Source organism: Phoenix dactylifera, chromosome 7 (assembly GCF_051530095.1).
Source record: "Phoenix dactylifera cultivar Ajwa chromosome 7, Ajwa_hap1_PhDact_Kaust_v1.1, whole genome shotgun sequence".
NCBI classification, from domain to species: domain Eukaryota; kingdom Viridiplantae; phylum Streptophyta; class Magnoliopsida; order Arecales; family Arecaceae; genus Phoenix; species Phoenix dactylifera.
Genome location: NC_143196.1, coordinates 23,115,715 through 23,135,087, shown reverse-complemented (window position 1 = coordinate 23,135,087; position 19,373 = coordinate 23,115,715). Strand labels below are relative to the sequence as shown.

The following is a 19,373-nucleotide window of genomic DNA, read 5'->3' as shown; positions in this document are numbered from 1 at the left end:
ACACATTGAGATAAGACATCACTTCATAAGAGATCATGTATTGAATGGTGATGTGACACTCCAATTTGTTTGTACTGATAATCAATTAGCAGACATTTTTACAAAACCCCTAAGTGAAGAGAGGTTTAGTGTGCTTAGGAGGGGATTAGGAGTGATTGATCCATCCTAGTGGTGGTTTCCACTAGATTCATTGATTTTGATGACTAGATTGTGGTTAAAATAGAGTTTCTTTTCAATAATCATCAAATCAGATCATACTTTAGTGTTTTTCCCTCATTTGGCACGATTATAGCATGATTTTTAGGTGCGTGCCAAGGTTAGAGACGACTCAAGTAAGTTTCAGAGTCGGCTCCTAAGGGGGAGTCGACTCGCGCATTTGCGGGAGTCGACTCGCAAAGATGGCAGCAGAGGGGGAGTCGACTCGCATATAGTCGGGAGTCGACTCGAAGTCTTTAGGCGATAAGGAGAGTCGACTCGCGCATATTCTGGAGTCGACTCGAGGTCGAGTCGACTCGCGACTCAGTGGAGTCGACTCGCAGTCGGGATCCGACTTTTTAACCCTAGATTTGTCGTTTCGAAAACACTTTTCTCTCAAGCCGCCACTGTTCAAAAGCCCTAGAGCCGACTCCTAGGTCGTCCCCGATCGTCTCCAACCCCTTTTCCGTCGATCTTTCACCGGTTCTTAGGTTTTTCATCCCTTCCTAGGTCGCCCCCGGTCGGTCCCAAGCCTCCTCCGTTGACCTTTCTCCGTCCTTTAGGTTTTTCATTCCGTCTAGGTCATAATGCCGCGTAAGACCGTTGTCCGAAAGAGGTCCCGACCCGAGGCCGGTCCCGAGCGGCGCTCCAAGGCGCGGCACGATCCCGCGAGGCAACCACCTCCGGCTCGTTCCCCGCCTAGGGCGGTTCCCGCGAGGCCATTGGCCGGGAAGGCCGTCACCACCGGGAGATATGTCGATTTCGACTATCTCTCCCGGGAAGGGTTCACCATAGGTGATAGGCTTAGGGCACAGGGATTAGAGTACTTCCTCACTTTAGATCTCCCCACTTACCCTGGCCTTGTTAGAGAGTTCTATGGTACCGTCCATCGGAGAGATGGGGGTATCGAGGGCACAGTAGCCGGTGTCCCTCTGTTTGTTACGGAGGATCTTATTGCCCACATCCTCCACCTTCCATTAGTAGGGGTGGCTCCCACACACCCTGAGGACAGGGTTGAGGCCCTTACGGCCGTTCTAGGGCATCCACCCCAGTCACCTCTAGACGAGGTTTCTGCTAGCTCACTTCCGATTGAGGTGAGAATCTTTTTGAGTATACTGTCTAGGTCCATCTTCCCTAAGACAGGGAGATTTGATTTTGTAAATGAGAGAGACCTAGCTATTATGTTTTATATTCTTCAGGACACCCCGATCAACTTCCCCAAACTTATCTATAGGTATATGTGTGAGCCCCTAGATAGACCTAGGCTCACCCTCCCATACGGCATGATATTCAACCTTCTGTTTAGGGAGTACGAGATTTCCATTCCTGAGGGGGAGCCCTTTCGCGCATTGCGATGGACTGATCGCACGCGTGCAGGGACCCTACACAGGATGGGGTTTCAGAAGAGAGAGGGGATCTGGGTTAGGAAGTCGTCCCTCACCTCACAGACCACCAGACCTTCCCCCAGTCCTGAGCCCGATTCAGACTACCCAGACCTTCCAGACCATCCAGATCTTCCATCCACTCCTGCTCCTACCACCTCAGCCGGACCCTCCTCCTCAGCCACTCAGCCTATGGAGGTCCGGATCTCGTCTGAGCAGCTTCGGGAGCTGCGGCAGGAGATAGTCCGAGATCTGCTCCAGGAGCTCCGGGGTGCGGTGCCTACTCCCTCTCCTGCGCCCACATCTTCCGCATTGGTCCCTTCCCTGACAGCCGTGACAGACATGACGGCTGAGGTGCGGCAAGAGATATACAACATGAGGACCTTGATACAGGCCCAGTTCCACAGCATGAGTGAGGTCACGAGCACCACTCGACAGATGCGGGATGACATCGGCCGTGACATGTCCACCACCACCGCAGGGGCCGAGCGCTTGTCGAATGTGCTCATCGACAAGCTGGACGGACTGCAGAAGTCAGTACTCGAGCTGGATACGACACAGAGCAGGGCCATCCAGGCCATCATTCGCCAGCTAGAGAACGTGACCAATGCGGTCCAATCACTCGTGGAGCGCATGCCTCGAGGAGATACATCCTCGAGAGGAGGAGCCACATCCTCGAGAGGAGGACCTACATCCTCGAGGAGACCGTAGCTACTTTTTGTATTTTGCTTTGACATGTATTGCTTTACGTTACTTATTGTATTCTGAAATGTACTTACATACAAATTAATACAATGAGTAGCCGCATTTTTCTTCAATAATGTGCCTTTTGATCTATGTTTGATTGTGTGTTTTGATTACCTCCTTTTTGATATGATGACAAAAAGGGGGAGAAATATGTATAAAATATGTAAAAGGGGGAAAAATATGCATAAAATATGTAAAAGGAATCAATGGAAATCAATAAAAAGATAAACTTTTAAAACACACAAATTCGTTCTTAGTGGATTCGGTACCTCGAGGCTCATTATCTCTCTTTTGGGGCTCCTAATGGAGTAATCTCCAGAATCTATTCAAGGGATATTCGGAGATTAGCTGAATCCTACTCAAGAACAAATTGACAGATTTTCTCTCTAAAAACCAAAAAAAATTCAGTTCAAAAACTTCAAAGCATTAAAAGAAAATTCAAAGAATCAAAACATAGTAGAATACATATATTGAGGGGGAGAATCTGAATTTTAATCAAGCAAAATCATTAATGACATATAAGCCAAACAATTGATTGTATAATATGAAGGCTTATATAATTCCAAATGAAAGGGGGAGCTTTAACTCCGAAATTTATTGTTTCACTCCTTTCAAGCTTGGATAAATTGAATTACCAGACATTTGAATTCATTTATGGATTTTATTTCATTGTTTATTGTACAATTCACTTTACATATACTCAGTGTTTTGTCATCATCAAAAAGGGGGAGATTGTGGAGTGATTGATTAAAACCCTATTTGATTTTGATGAGATCAAAGCAATTGAGTATATTTCTTGTTTACTAATGAATTCAATTAAGTGTTTCAGTGAAAATCTTGTCTAAGTGTCTCAAGACTTGGTTCATAATTTTTGGATAAGTTAAGAAGTCAGCTTGAACCAAAGTCTGAGACTCGAGTCGACTCCAGAGTATCACGAGTCGACTCCAAGCGTATCAAGTTCACTGGCACGGGCTCGAGTCGACTCCAGATCTGTACGAGTCGACTCCGACTGAGAACAGATAGAAGAACAGAAAGCTTCAACTCAGAACCTGTCAACGAGTCGACTCCCAAAGTGCGCGAGTCGACTCCGATGTTCACCGAGTCGACTCCAGGATAGTAAGAGTCGACTCCAAGAGGAACACAAAGAAAAAGTCAGAGAGCAGTTTTCGGGTCTGAGATTCGAGTCGACTCCAGTGAAACATGAGTCGACTCCGATGGATGGCAAGTCGACTCCAAAGAAGGTGAGAGTCGACTCTTAGAGGAACACAAGAAAAAGTCAGAGAGCAATTTTCGGACTCTGAGATTCGAGTCGACTCCCGCAATATGCGAGTCGACTCCAAGACTCCGCGACCATCAACAGACAGAAGACCAAGTTACTGCCTCTGAGATTCGAGTCGACTCCCAGACAGCTCGAGTCGACTCCAAGACAGCTTCACATCAAAAAGGCAGAAGACCAAGTTTCGGAAACTGAGAGCCGAGTCGACTCCGAGGAAGTTCGAGTCGACTCCAAGACTGGACAAACCAAAAGACAGAGAATCGGGAGTTCGGGCTCTGAGATTCGAGTCGACTCCCAGGATAGTCGAGTCGACTCGAGTGGATCAAATTCAAAATTGGATCCACGGACTTCAGTGGATGAGCCGACTCCGAAATTGCCAAGTCAGCTCCAGAAGTTGGCGAGTCGACTCCAGGTCAAGACGAGTCGACTCCCAGTCGTGAAGGCAACTTTAATTCAAATTTGGAACAGTTGCCAAGTCGACTCCGGAAAAGCTTGAGTCGACTCCCGCTACAGCCGAGTCGACTCCTGATCGCGCGAGTCGACTCTAGCCCACCAACGGACACATTGTCAGGCTGCGCAGAGTGTGCAGAACGGGCAGAAAAAGCTCTCTAACGGCTAGTTTCCGTGGGGGTTGGTTTAAATAGCCACAGAAGACTGTAGCAAGGCAGAGAAGAACCATTCCACTCCAACTAATCAAGCATTCAAGCTCTGCAACGTGTTCTTCAACGAAAAAGAGGAAGATCTGCATTTACTGCATCCACCTACATCTTCCCAGCAATTAAAAGCCTTCTCCTCCTGCATTCAAGTCAACTACTCACTCAAGAGGAGACCAGAAGTTTAAGAAGCCCTTCCTCTTCTCCAACTTAAAGCGTTTGAGGGCTCTTAACTTCGTTATTGTTCATATTGCCATTTATCTGCCTTTGAGAAGCTGTATTTTTCTGTTTGTCTCTTTTATCTACACCTTTGTCTTTGCTTGGTTCAATCGGGGCATTGAATCAAGAGTATTGAGGTTGGTTGGTGAGCCGAGTGTAAAACCAACGTGTAAGGGTTCGATTGTGATCCCGGAAAAACAATCGGGGTTGGTTCTAGTCGGTGAGCCTGGAAAAACCAACCGAGTTCGTTGTGAGCTCGTAAAACAACAAGTTTGGTTGTGAGCTTGGAAAACAACCGGCTGTAATCCAAGGGGTTATAGTGAATTCCCAAGAGAGACTTGGGAAGTGGACGTAGGAGCAAGGGTTAGCTCCGAACCACTATAAAAGCTTTGTGTTTGTGATTGCTTGTCTCTTACCATTACTCTCATTTCATACACATCACAGCAACTAATTAATCATCTTGTAAAAAGCATTAATTAGTCACCCACAAACGCTTTAATAGTTAAAATTATTTTAAAACCCAATTCACCCCCCCTCTTGGGTTGTCTATCTGGGCAACACACATGTTGTCTACATTCATTAAGAATGGTTCGTATGTAAAGAAAGAGCTATCAATCCCAACTAAATATCCAAAGTACACAAAGGTCCAATACAATGGAGTCAAACTAGCCATTACCACATGTCACTGGGTTCAGCCCGACCAACCCTATTTATGCTTCTTTTTTTTTTATTTGTAAACAAATATGATGATTACAATAGTCCAACCCCCTTAGGCTCTAGTAAGGTCCATGTAGCGAGTTTTTGGCCAATGACTCCTGATCCAGTTGGCTCAAGGCATTAGGTGAAACACCCCTCGGGCTTAATTACTCGAACCAGACTACGCCACGATGTTAGACTTGTTATCTCCTCTTTTTTTTTTCTTTTTTTTTTTAGAATAAAGAAGGTAAACTGAACCATATAATGTGACTGTATCGTGACTATAGGTCAACCAAAGTTGGAACATAAGACACTTAGATGATCTAGCCAGGGTATTCAATCTCTATCTTTATGTGAAAACCAAATCATGAACCTTATAGTACGGACAAGGATACTCGTACTTCTTTTACAGATATGGCTTAATAAAAATGCATTAAACAAATGTGAACTCCTGAGGCCTTCCTATAATCATTAAGTACATGCGCGGGGATCTAATAATAGATCTCTGATCAGTCATAGTATGCATGTGTTCCTTGCCTTAATAGTTGCACAAACTCAATATGAAAATACATGTGCATTGGTAATAAATCAAATGCAAAAATAAGTTTTTTTTTTTTTTTTTTGCAAAATATTTCCCTCCCCCCAACTTAAACATTGCATTGTCCTCAATGTAATAGATACAAGAAATATTTATATGAGAGACAGTAGAGAAAATAATATTGGAGAGAAGAGGAATACCTTGATCTGTTGATATCCAGAAAATAAGACCTACAAAACTTGAAAAAAAATAATTCTAAATAATATACACATACCTTTGCCTTCATATTTAGTCATAAGAAGGCTCCCCTAAGGAAAAGGAGTCCTCTTCATCTGCAAAATTCTTAAGAAAAGGTTTTAACCTGTGTCCATTTACCTTAAAAATTTTACCATCCCGTGGATTCTCAATCTCAACCGCCCCATGTGGAAAAACAGTTTTTACAATGAAAGGACCTGTCCACCTTGATCGTAACTTATCAAGAAACAGATGTAAGCGGGAGTCGTATAAAAGGACTTTTTGCAAAGGTTCAAAAGTTTTTTCAAAATTGATTTATCATGTAAGATCTTCATTCGTTCTTTACAAATCTTAGCATTATCATAAGCATCTCTGCGAATCTCGTTAAGCTCGTTTAATTGCAATTTTCTAGCTAGACCGGCATCTTGTAAATCAAAATTCAATTTTCTAATTGCCCAATACGATTTATGCTCTATTTCTACAGGCAGATGACATGCTTTTCCGTAGACTAGCCGATAGGGAGACATGCCAAGATTGGTTTTGTATGCAGTACGATAAGCCCATAATGCATCTGATAGTTTCAAGGACCAATCTTTTCGTGATGGATTTACCGTTTTCTCTAAAATACGCTTGATCTCCCTATTGGCTAATTCTACTTGGCCACTAGTTTGCGGGTGATATGGGGTAGCAACTTTATGGGTGACACCAAACTTTTTTAATAATGTCTCAAAAGGCTTATTACAAAAGTGTTTTCCACCATCACTAATTATGACCTTAGGCATCCCAAATCGTGAAAAAATATTTTCTTTTAAAAACTTCAGGACGGGTTTGTGATCATTGGTCTTACAAGCAACAGCTTCTACCCATTTGGACACATATTCGATACCGACTAAAATATACTCATATCCAAAAGATGGTGGGAATGGGCCCATAAAATCGATGCCCCAACAATCGAAAATTTCGATAATAGTAATGGGTTGAAGAGGCATCATTTGCCTACGAGTTAGACTTCCAATACGTTGACATGGATCACATGTCCTACAGAACTCGTGGGCATCTTTGAACATAGTGGGCCAATAGAAACCACATTGCAAAACTTTTGCAACAGTTTTCGTAGAGGCAAAGTGTCCACCGCAAGCATCAGTATGGCAGAAAGAAAGTACACTTTGTATATCATGATCCGGTATGCATCGTCTAAAAATTTGATCAATGCAATATTTAAACAAATAGGGTTCGTCATAGTAATAATTCTTTACTTCACGCAAGAAAATTTTTCTATCTGTCGTCCCCCAATGCTCCGGCATCCGGCTTGTAACAAGAAAATTTACAATATCTGCATACCATGGTATACTAGAAAGTGCAAACAACTGCTCTTCAGGGAATGAGTCCTTGATGGAAAACTGTGGCACTGAATCATGAAAAACTAAACGTGATAAATGGTCAGCAACCACATTCTCTACTCCTTTTTTATCTTTGATAGTGATGTCAAATTCTTGGAGTAAAAGTATCCATCGTATTAAGCATGGTTTGGCCTCTTTCTTATCCAACAAATATTTTAGTGCCGCATGGTCCGTGAAGATAACAATAGGAGCACCATGGATATAAGAGCGAAATTTATCTAAGGCAAATACTACTGCAAGCAATTCCTTCTCGGTGGTAGTGTAATTCATTTGAGCATCGTTTAAGATTTTGCTTGCATAGTAAATGACATATGGCTTATTATCCTTGCGTTGTCCTAGGACAGCTCCTATTGCATAGTCGCTAGCGTCGCACATAATCTCAAAAGGTAATGACCAATCAGGTGGTCGCACAATGGGTGCAGTGCTAAGCATAGACTTCAACTTTTCGAATGCTTCCTGACAGGTTTTAGTCCAATTGAACGGTGTATCAAGGGATAGGAGATTACATAATGGTCGAGATATGACACTAAAGTCCTTGATGAACCTCCTATAAAATCCGGCGTGACCCAAAAATGATCTAACATCTCTAACCGTCTTGGGTGCAGGTAGCTTAGCAATTAAATCAGTCTTAGCTCTATCTACTTCCATGCCCTTCGATGAAACAATATGTCCTAAGACAATTCCCTTTGGCACCATGAAGTGGCATTTCTCCCAATTCAGTATCAAATTCTTTTCCATACATCAAGCTAAGACAGCTTGTAAATGTGACAGGCAATCATCAAATGTATCGCCAAAAACGGAGAAGTCGTCCATGAACACTTCCAAAAATTTCTCGTTCATGTCTTCAAAGATGCTGAGCATGCATCTTTGGAATGTTGCAGGTGCATTACACAACCCGAATAGCATTCGTCGGAAAGCAAATGTGCCAAAAGGACAAGTGAAGGTAGTCTTCTCTTGATCTTCCGGTGAAATTTCAATTTGATAATATCCCGAATAGCCATCGAGAAAACAATAGAAATCATGCCCTGCAACCCTCTCCAATACTTGGTCTAGGAAGGGTAGAGGAAAGTGATCCTTTCGTGTGACCAAATTCAGCTTTCGGTAGTCAACACACATGCGCCAACTCGTCGGGACATGAGTTGGAACTAGTTCACCTTGTTCATTTTCTACTACCGTCAAACCCGATTTCTTAGGAACGACTTGAGTAGGGCTTACCCACTTGCTGTCGAAAATTGGGTAAATAATACCCACGTCAAGCAACTTGAGGACTTCTGCCTTAACCACATCTCTCATTGTAGGATTTAACCTTCGTTGCATTTGCCTTGTGGTTTTGGCATCGTCCTCCAAATATATCCGGTGCGTGCAAATTAAGGGGCTAATTCCCTTCAAATCGGCAATAGACCACCCTAAGGCTCCTTTATGATTCTTTAAAACATCAATTAATTTTCTTTCTTGGGTATGATCAAGTCCAGACGAGATGATTACAGAAAAAGTATCTTCGGGTCCAAGAAAAGCATACTTAAGTTCCTTTGGTAAGGGTTTCAATTCGAGCTTGGGTGTTTGCTCATGGGATGGTACTATTTTCACCTCTCGAGGCGACAATCTCTCAAATTCTCCTTCTTTTGGTCTCCACCCATTGACCATCTTGATATCCAGATTATCCACAATAGGTGTGACTGACAAATCATCATCATTGGTTCCATTAGGACACCAATCAATTAAGCTATCATTGAATGGGTCGTTAATTGCTTTAGCTAACAAATAATCTTCTACGATGGTTTCAACCCAATCAACCTCCTTACTCTCTTCGGGATCATTGGGTTGTTTGCACACATTAAAAATGTTCAATTCTAAGGTCATGTTACCAAAAGAAAGCTTCATGACGCCATTCCTACAATTAATCAATGCATTAGAAGTTGCAAGGAATGGACGTCCTAAAATGACCGGAATCTGAGACTGTGAGTTCGAAGCCGGATGTGTGTCCAATACAATAAAATCGACAGGAAAGTAGAACTTGTCTACTTGGACTAATACATCCTCGATAATCCCCCTTGGAATTTTAACTGACCTGTCAGCTAATTGCAAAGTGATGGAGGTTGGCTTCAACTCACCTAAACCAAGTTGCTCATATACAGAATATGGCAACAAATTCACACTCGCCCCTAAATCTAACAATGCTCGCTCTATCCTAAAGTTGCCTATGATGCATGAGATGGTTGGGCAACCTGGATCTTTATATTTAGGGAGAATGTTGTGCTGCAAAATAGCACTCACATTTTCAGTTAAAAATGCCTTCTTCTTAACATTTAATTGGCGCTTAACAGTACACAAGTCCTTCAAAAATTTGGCATATGAGGGTACTTGTTTGATTGCATCAAGAAGAGGTATGTTGATCTTTACTTGTTTAAAAAGCTCAAGAATTTCATAATTAGGTTCGAGCTTTTGTAACGGCTTTAACCGTTGTGGAAAAGGTGGAGGAAAAGACATTCAACTTTCTTAGTAGAAGTTGGGACCTCAACTTCTTCTTTGTCCCTTTCATCAACTTTGGGAGCATCAGAATTAGAAGTGACCTGCGGTCTCAATGGGATGGTTTGATCAATGACTTTCCCATTACGCAAAGTCATGATGCTCTTTGCATGCTCTGTATGCGAACTAGAAGGAGCCGTATTATTACTACCGTGCACTTGTGGGTTAGGTTGGGGTTGAGCTGGAAGCTTACCCTTCTCTTGGGTACTTAGGACGGTAGTCAACATTGACAATTGGTTCCTTATGTCTTCAAAATTTCGAGTATTTTGAGCATTGATATTAGCTTGACCTTGTAGAAAAGTTTGTATGGATTGCAAGGTATCCTCGATATTTGGCTTTTGAGAAGGTGATGGTGCATAAGTAGGATGTGCAGGTGGAGGAGCTGAATGGTGTGACTGTTGAGGATGATCGTTTCTCCACCTAAAGTTTGGATGATTCTTCCAACCAGGGTTATAGGTATTCGAGTATGGATCGTTATAAGGCTTTTGGTAGGAGTTCATAGCATTTGCTTGATCGTGCAAGACTTCTTTGAATGCCGGTATGGTGGGACAATCTGTAGTAGTATGACCCGACATATCGCAGATACCACAACACTCATTTCTAAGTTCTATAGTCTTGACAGGCTCAATCTTCCTAAGCTCAATTTCTTCTACCTTCCTAGTGAGGGCTGTCATTTTAGCATGAAGATCATCCTCAGTTCTGAGGTTGTAAAGGCCTCCCTGTACAGAGCTAGTAGGCTTAGGCAAAGACTTGTTGTTTCTATCCCCGTTATCCCAAAGTTGGGCAGTCTCAGCAAGGGAATCCAAATATTCCCACGCCTCATCAGGGTGTTTTTCTAAAAATCTACCATTGCACATGGTCTCTACAAACTGTTTCAACTGTGGAGATAAACCTTCATAAAAGAAGCTAATGGTTCTCCAAGTTTCGAATCCGTGATAAGGGCATGAGAGAAGAAGGTCTTTAAATCTTTCCCAACATTCATAAAATGTTTCATTATCTTTTTGTTGAAAATTGCTGATATGTCTTTTCAAAAAGTTGGTCCTTTGTGTGGGGAAGAACTTCTTTAAAAATTCTCTCTGCATATCTTGCCAATTTCTTATTGATCTAAGTCGCAAAGAGTTTAGCCATGTTTTGGCCTTATCCTTTAGAGAGAAAGGAAACAATGTCAACTTGAGGACATCCTCGGTGACATTTGGCACTCTAAATGTAATGCTCAATTCTTCAAAATTCTTTAAATGAAGATACGGACTTTCGGACTCTAACCCATGAAACTTGGGCAGCAATTGGATTACCCCTGGTTTGATGTCAAAATGTCCTACATTATCAGGAAAAATTATGCATGAAGGCTGACTAGTCCTAGCCGGTTGTAGGTATTGTCTTAGAGTCATAACGTGGGGTTCTCGTTCTCGATTGTGGTGACTCCCCGCATCTTCATTTAAATCAGCCATCTCACAAGGTGTGAGATATTGAGAAGGAATTTCAGGGGTATGTCCTAAGGGATGATCTAAAGTTGTACGACTTAATCGACCGGTGTCGTCCCTATTCCACTTTAACATGCAAAATAATTCTCTCTCTTTTTTTTTATTTTTTTTTAAAAAAAAATAAGTACCAACTAAAGATACCCTAAAACGACATCCTAAAACAAAAATCCTATTCACAATCAAACATGTAACAAAACATTACACCTCAATTTCTAATGTTTTTCTTAAATTTCTAGACAGCTCCTAACTAGTTTGAAGAGGGCACCTAAGCCTCCAATCCGGTCTAATAAACCGAGTTGACCAGGTAAGCTCCCAGGTAAGTGGAGGGGTCACGATGCGTTCGCAAAGGTCCCACTTAAAACCCACTTGCCTCGAACAGATGAACTGTCTCCCTTATAGGGACAAAGCTTGCCTAGACATCAACTAAGCCACAGAGCGAAATTGGTGCAACTTTCGGTGGTCTTCGTCCTATTGAGCTCGAATGTCCTTAGGGGCCAACATCTAGTTGATTTTAGTTAAGCTTAGGATATTTATGCACTGGGGGATTTTTGGGCTAAGGACGAGTGATGAAATCCCGACCTTATCTTTTTAAATGGGTTCAGCCCTTAGAATATTTTATGCTGATGCCTTATACTATATGCAACAATCAAGTGATTTTTTTTTTTAATATTTTATGACATGACATTAAATTTCATTGAATAGGTGATCAAGCAAATTATTTATTTATTTTTTTTAAATTTTATGAGTTGAAGTCTGAAATTTGAAATTTGAATTTTGAAATTTGAAATTTAAAATTTGAAATTTTAGGTTTTCCCTCTTTTTTTTTTAATTTTTGAATAATCACCCTTGATCTTTTCTTAAAGTTTTTTTTTCTAAATTTTCAATTAGCAACAAGGGTTAATAAGATATGATAACAATAAATTTCTTATTCTAAAAAAATTAAATACAGAAAATTCAAAGCAGAAAGCAGCAAGTTTTGTATTAATCTAATGGTCTTAAAAGTCTCAGAATGTCAATCAGACCGTTCAGATTATTAAACAATATGTCTTGCACCAGCTGACAAAATTTGAGTCCAATCAGACGGCTAATTTCTATGATATCAGAGTTTGATGCAGACTGTGCAGGGAATTAAAAATAGTAGTAAAGATGTAATTTTATTTTTTTTAAAAAAAAAATACTAACTACTAAGGTAAAAATTAAATCAAAAATTATACTAATAACTCGGCCGTCCCCTGGTAAAGGAAAGGCCCTTCCCTTTTTGGAAGGTTGTGGGCGAGGAGGGATTCGAACCCCCGACACCGTACCTTCCACACTTCACCAATGCATGAGTAATATCAAATTTCGTGAAGATAGGAGAATAGATGGCGACATTCGCCCTTTCGATGTGCACGAGGTCGGGTATCCTGATGCCAGGTACTACATCGACCCAGCTACTATAGAGTTGATCTTTTGAACCCGCTTCAAGACAGGATTACTCCGAGGGTCACTTTAGCTGTAGTTTATGTCTAGATATGGAGAGGGAAGTCCAGACTTGCGCACTCATCCTATACGTCTATCTGCCGCATCGGCAACGGCGCCAAAAACTTGGTGCAAAAATAAAATTGCTCTCCCAAGTGCAGGAGATTCGCACAAGTAATATAACTCGGGAGTCCAAGGTCGATTCCTCAGGGAACGATCTAAAGATTATTAGCGTAATTTTTAGATGTAATTTTTAGTTGATTTTCAAAAGTTAAAAGCAGAGGATTAATAGATAATTAAACAAAGTTCAAAAATATAGAGAAGGCTGAGGATCCGGAATCCTCCTTGACAATATTACTTTCAATAAATAAACTCGGCGATTCTTGATTAAAGATTAATATGATAGAGTAGTTCTAATCATGGAGTATACAATCTGAAAACATGAATTCAACATCTAAGTATTTATCGTGCCGGTTACGTCTACGACAAATCAAACATCGAAACAATCCATGCATCAATATATATATAAACCATAAAAGATCTATCTACTAAATAAATATTCAAGAATTCAAAACATACCAATGGATATAAAACAATTAGAATAAAAGTTTAGAGTATACTTGATGAAAGCAACATGACAAGGATTCATCCATCCCCCTTTGCCAACGGAATTAGCAAGCCATTACAAACATCAGCCTCTCTCCCTTTTTCACTCTCTTTTTTTATTTCTTTTTCTTTTCAGAAACAGGGCATACCCTGTTTCTCGTTTCTTTTTTTTTTTCTTTTGAAGAACAACCCGAGAGAGAGAGGAAAAACTCCTCTATTTTCTCTCTTTTTTTTTGTGTGAGAACCACCCCCCCTTCTTCAAATCGGAGCCCCTTCTTATAACAATCTCCTTCCCTCCCCAGCCGAGATGCTCACAAGCGTTGGAAAGGAGGAGGACGCGGACGGCTGGGAGGTCATCGCGGCTGCTGCGGCGCTTCATGGGATCGGGCGTTGATCACGGGATCTGGAGAATGCCCGGATGCGAGCTGATTGCGGAAGCTGGGATGAACTGACGCTGGCCCGGAAGCATGGGATCTCGGTCTCGGGCGGAAGAAGAGGAGGCAGACGGCTGGGAGGTCATGGATGGGACGAGCCGCAGATCTGGAAGACGCCCGGAAAGGAGCTGATCGCGGACGGCTGGAGCGACTATGAGGCGGGATCACATGCTGAAGAACGGACTTGGAATCTTTGAAACGGTGAGGGAGGCGGATGCTTGGGAGGTGATCGCGGCTGCTGTGGAGGAGCGTTGATCGCGGGAGGCTGAGAAGGGATGGACGCGTGAGCCAGTGGGAAGATGAGGGCGTTGATCGCGGGAGGCTTGCTTCGCGGACAGCTGGGAATGTGGGAGAGGCGGATGAACGCCGTGGCTCACTCGCGGGAGTCGGATGGAAGCGGGACCCTTGGCTCGGACGTGCGAGGACCCGGAATGGGCGGAGAAGACGGATACGGTGCCTTGCTGTGACGCTGGAGCTTGGGAGATCTCGGGAGGTTGCACGAACGAGATGAGTTGGACACGAACATGATGCAGGGAGGCGCGGATGGATCGTGATGACGGATCCGCTGCTGTGAGCCCACGGGCTTTTGGGTCCTCTCGGATAATGAAACAAAGCCCTTAGCGAATCCATTATGCGGTGCCTCCGAATGACTGCCAAGTGTTGCTCGAGTGCAAGTGTAATTGATCATATTAATTATGCTCCAGCATGATCAGGTTCGGGGTTATGTAACATCCAAATTTGTACCAAATTCGCATCTTAACTCTGATTTACGATCAACTGCATCCACCAAAAATATAATATTAATGTAGCACTTTTATTATTATTTATTAGCAACAATACTAATTTAAGTGATGTGTAGATCGCACTTTTGTGCTCTCATCATGAAGAGCTTAGGCTTCCATGCAGTGGTGGACGGCAGCAGCAGCACAGCAGCGGGCTCCCATCTTCATATGAAAATCTTCCTTCTTTCTTTGTCTTCTCCCTTCACTGGACTCGGTAGGAACTCCCTTAGCATTTCTTTTTCCGTGGGAAGTCCTTCCCACAATGCCCCAAACTATTCTCTCTCTTTTTTTTACTTCGGTGGGAACTCCTGAGAAGAGATCCACCCCGGTGGGGAAGAGGAGGAATGGGAGCAGTCCCCGGTGGGGAAGAGGGAATGCTTTCCCAAGGAAAAACTCTCCTCCTTTTATAGACTCGGCATCCTCTCTCTCTCTTCTTCTCTGGCTATTCCGAATGGAAGGATAAGGATGTGGAGGTTCGTGTTGATCCGGGGAGAGGCTAGCTTGATTCGGAAGATGTTGCATGCGCTCCAACGTGGAAGAAGACCATGGGATATGGACTCGGAAGATCATCCACGGATGCTGAAGGTGCTGGGAATCTGAAGGAGTTGGGATTTGATTGCATTGATCAGTTGGCTTGATCCTTCGATGCAGAGAATGATGCTCACGGCTAAGATGAAGTTGGAATGTGGATGCCGTTGGAAAGAAGCTGATTTGATATGCTGGAGACTCGGGCTCTGTTCGTGGATCCGAATGGCATGTATCGCAAGAGGAAACTGGATGAAGATCAATCCGGAACATAGATTGGTTTGGAAGAAGACAAAGATGATTCTCTTGTTTCAAAGCAGGGGAGGATGCATTTGGTTGCCGTGAAACTCGGGAAGATGAAGCTGATCCGTGGGATATTCGGATGAGAAAAGGATCTCGGTTGATGGCTGGGGCTTGTTGGTTTTGATCGTGGGATCCATGGACGAGATGAGAGCTGGGAGATCCGTGATAAGGATGAGTTCGCTGGGAAGAACACGGAGAAGGAAGATGACGTGCCCGATGCTGAGGTTCGGAGAAGAATGCGGACGTGGGAATTTGAGAAGATCTCGGAGGAAGATGGGACACTGGGACTGGGAAGAGATCCTGAGTTCGGTGATGAAGACGGGATGCTAAGATTTGTTGAATTTGTTTCGCTGAGGGAAGATATCGGAAGCTGGGATTTGAGGTTGTTCTAGGATGCAGGGGATTTGATTGAGATGAAGACGTGTGAAACAGGGAAGGAATGGATTCGGTTAGGATATAGCTATGTTTTGAAGCTAAAACAGGGATGAACTCGGAACAGGGGATTCCATGGGATCAAGTTATAAACGGAATGAATGTGAGAACGATCCGGAAGAAAGGGAAGTTTGGATATGAGAGCGTGGGTGCAGGAGGGTGTTGCTAGATTCAGAGCTGTGAACGGTGGACACGGCTGATAGCCTGGGAGGAATCACGAACGACTGGAAAGCTTGGGAATTTAGTTGGGATAAGGATTGATCAGTTCGGGGTTTTGAATTTGATTCAACTGGAAAGAGCCAACGGTTCTGTTCTTTGGATTCGGAAGTGAGGGATAACATGGAATGTTGGGATCTTAATGCGGACGGCTGACCGTGGGATGCTCAGAGTTTGAACGAGATGTGAGGAGTGGATGGAGCTTTGGGATCCGTGCAACTATGATGGTATGCTTAGAGATCTGGGAGACAAATAATTGAAGGGATTTTATTATTTTTGAGATTAAAATAGGAGAATTGGATCATGTGGGAAAAAAAAATTGGAACGAGTGGAAGGAAATTTAGGTGAACTTGTGAAGGAATTGGGCATCATCCAATTGAGTTTGACTTGACCTGCATTCATCAATAAATAATTAAATCAACTCGAATTACCTCTTATAATTTATTAAAATGCAATGATGAAGGTAACACATTTTTAGTTGAATTTACAAAATATGTGAATTAAAATAATGATAAGTGCTATGAATAAGATATTAATTTATGTATTATTTAGCACTTATCACACCCCCCAACCTACATTTTGCTAGTGCTCAAGCAAAATAAAAAAAACTAACTCACTTTCGCAGGAATCGCGATTGCATTTACCGTATGCAATAAGGCTTTAAACCCCTAGGTGGCCCTAGTGGACGAGTTTTGTCTCGTGAGGTTTCCGGCGCAGCTACCCACAAACTGCTGTCAAAAGAATTTATTTTATTGTTTTATAAAATCTAATTTCAAATGCATAAATGCCAAGAATTTTAAAAGTACAAAAAGTTTTAATTACTAAGTCAGCCCAAATCCTAGGTCAGTATGCAACTTAAGTTGAAGTTATTAAGTTTCTATTAGAGAGTCGTAAGGCTAATTTATACTTGGGTGCTCGGTGATATCTGGATCATACACAAGCTAAGACTTTAGATTCCCCAAAATACTGCTAAAGCTAGTAGTTTCCAAGAATTGGTCATATAAGACTTAATCACTGATTCAAAATCATCCTATCTTGCAGGATTTCGAGAGTTGTGGATGTTTACTTTAATACCTCATGGGCTTTATCTGTAATATTTCACTTTACTCAAATTTTTACAACGACGGCTTTCACACTATCATCTTTTTCAAGGTCAATATTATTTTTCCTTACTCTTTTTTTATTTATTTATTTATTTATAAATAAATTATGCACTTTTACTCTTGTAATGATTCCTCCGTGTAGCGAGCATTCAGTCAACACTCCCACACCAGATGGCATAAGGTGTTGGGCATTAAGACTCCCCTACGGACCTATGCTCGGGTTCCTCATACAAGTCCGCTGACCTTTGACAATAGGTAGCCCTTTTCGATGTACCTGACTAAATTCACTCTTTTTTTTTAATAAATATGGGATAATAGTGAATTAGATAGGAATGATTCATCAGGACTCAAGGTTGCTACTAGACTTAACAACATAATGTTGAACCTGACCCTTAGAAGTGCAGGCCATGTGTATTGTAAAATTCCAAAGTACAAATTATCTTACAACTCACTAAAAGAACTTTTAATGAAAAGAACTCAAATTGACTTACTGTTGACTAGTCATTGGGCTTTTTCGATTTTATATACTTTGTGTGTTTATCATTTCAGCACTAAAGCATAAAAATTAGGTTTTTTTTTTAAGATAAACTTATTTAAAAATATGAAAATTTCTCCAAAAATTCGAATCCTATACCCCCCAACCTAAATCAGACATTGTCCTCAATGTGTTGTTGTTTTTTTTTAAATATTATTATTATTTTTTTATTATTATATTTTATTTTAAATGAAAATATGATGCATATGGAGGATAGGAGCATTATACCTTAGTTGCTTCAGTAATATTTGGACTCCTGAAAAAAAATGTGACAAGAAAATATGCAAAAATCATCTATAGAAATTGGATTGCCTCCCAACAAGCGCTAAGTTTAACGTCTTCAGCCAGACGCAGTGCATCCTTATCAGATCATACCAGGTTCATGCCAAGTTCTCCAAGGAAGAAAATTTATGAGAGACTGATTATCAGGTAAGAAGTTGACTGCTTCTATGGCCTTGTCTATACCAAAGTCAAAGTGGGCCAAGTATGTTTTCAGAGGGTCATCTGCCAAAATATAGGAAAAGGCTTCTTCTACAAGATCATCCATTTTGTCTATTAGGAAGCACTCAACTTCCTTTGCGGGTTGATCAGAGGCACGAAATATATTTAACTTGACCTTCATATTCCCAAAGAATATATTCATCACCCCAGTTCTACAATTTATACTCGCATTGGCTGTAGCTAAAAAGGGGCGCCCAAGGATCACGGGGATTTGTTTCTTAGGATTAGGCTCATGTTCCATATCCAAGACGATAAAATCTACAGAAAAATAGAATTTGTGTACTTTGACAAGAACATCTTCAATTATCCCACGTGGTATTTTTACAGATCGATCAGCCAATTGAAGGGATACCGAGGTTGGTTTTAACTCACCTAACCCAAGTTTGTCATAAACTGAGTAAGGTAAAAGGTTGACACTTGCCCCTAGATCTAATAGTGCTCGATCAATGAAATTATTTTCTAAGACATAGGAGATGGTGGGAGCACCAGGATCTTTGAATTTCGGAGGGGTGTTGTGTTGGAGAATAGAACTCACTTGCTCAGTTAGGAAGATCTTTTTAGGCACATGTGTCCTAGATTTTCGCTTTTGGGTACAAAGATCTTTGAGAAATTTGGCATAGGAGGGAACTTGTCGAATAGCATCAAGAAGCGGAAGGTTAATTTTTACTTGTTTGAAAATTTCCATCATCTCCTCTGGTGAAGTTCCTTTCTTGCCAAAGGGAGTGGGTGCATTAATTGCTTCAGGAAATGGGGCCTTTGGAATGTGAGTTTCGGCAGAAGGTGGACTAGCTGAAGAAGAAGAAAAAGGTTTTAGATTTTCATTTAACATTTTTCTATCCTTTTCTTCACCTTCCTTATTGTTATCCTCCCCAATCTTATTGTCTACTACACGTCCACTCCTTAGGGTAGTCAAAGCATTGGCTTGTTCATGATGAATTGTGTTTAGTTGATTTTCTTGAGCCATGTATTGTCCCCTAGGATTACTCACTGGTTGGCTTGGAAGCTTTCCTTCCTCTCGCTTGTTCAGTGCATTAGCTAGTTTCCCCATTTGGGATTCTAGCTTGGCGATAGATTGCGTGTGAGAGTGCACCAATTGTGTAATGATTTCCAAACCTTGAAGGGAGGTCAACA

The 19,373-nt window shown here is 41.8% G+C and overlaps 1 non-coding gene across 1 annotated transcript; it reads left to right on the top strand.

Moving 5' to 3' along the window:
- Window positions 1–10,793: 10,793 nt before the first annotated feature.
- LOC149753184 (small nucleolar RNA R71) lies at window positions 10,794–10,902 on the top strand. Its single transcript, XR_016396070.1, has one exon. It is a non-coding gene; the product is annotated as a small nucleolar RNA R71 (small nucleolar RNA).
- The last annotated feature ends 8,471 nt before the right edge of the window (window positions 10,903–19,373 follow it).